Source organism: Arachis duranensis, unplaced genomic scaffold, assembly GCF_000817695.3.
Source record: "Arachis duranensis cultivar V14167 unplaced genomic scaffold, aradu.V14167.gnm2.J7QH unplaced_Scaffold_99373, whole genome shotgun sequence".
Classification (NCBI taxonomy): domain Eukaryota; kingdom Viridiplantae; phylum Streptophyta; class Magnoliopsida; order Fabales; family Fabaceae; genus Arachis; species Arachis duranensis.
The window spans coordinates 23,518-23,842 of NW_026265267.1; positions in this window are offsets into that span (position 1 = coordinate 23,518).

A 325-nucleotide genomic window follows, 5' to 3' on the forward strand; every position below is an offset into this window, starting at 1 on the left:
TTTCACAATTTTGCGCACCAAGTTTTTGGCGCCGTTGCCGGGGATTTTTCAAGTTTTGAGCAAGCTTTTGGTCCGGTAACATCAGTGCCAAGATCCGGCAACAGCACCAAGTTTTTGGCGCCGTTGCCGGGGATTGTTCAGTTTGGACAACTGACGGTTCATCTTGTTGCTTAGATTAGGTATTTATTTTTTTCGAAATTCTTGAAGATGAATTCTAGAGCTTCATGATGATTTGTTGAAGTTTGGCTGGCTGAGAAGCCATGTCTAATCTCATTGGACCGAGGTTTCAACTTATCATCACAAGAGCTTGTTGATTTTTATCAAT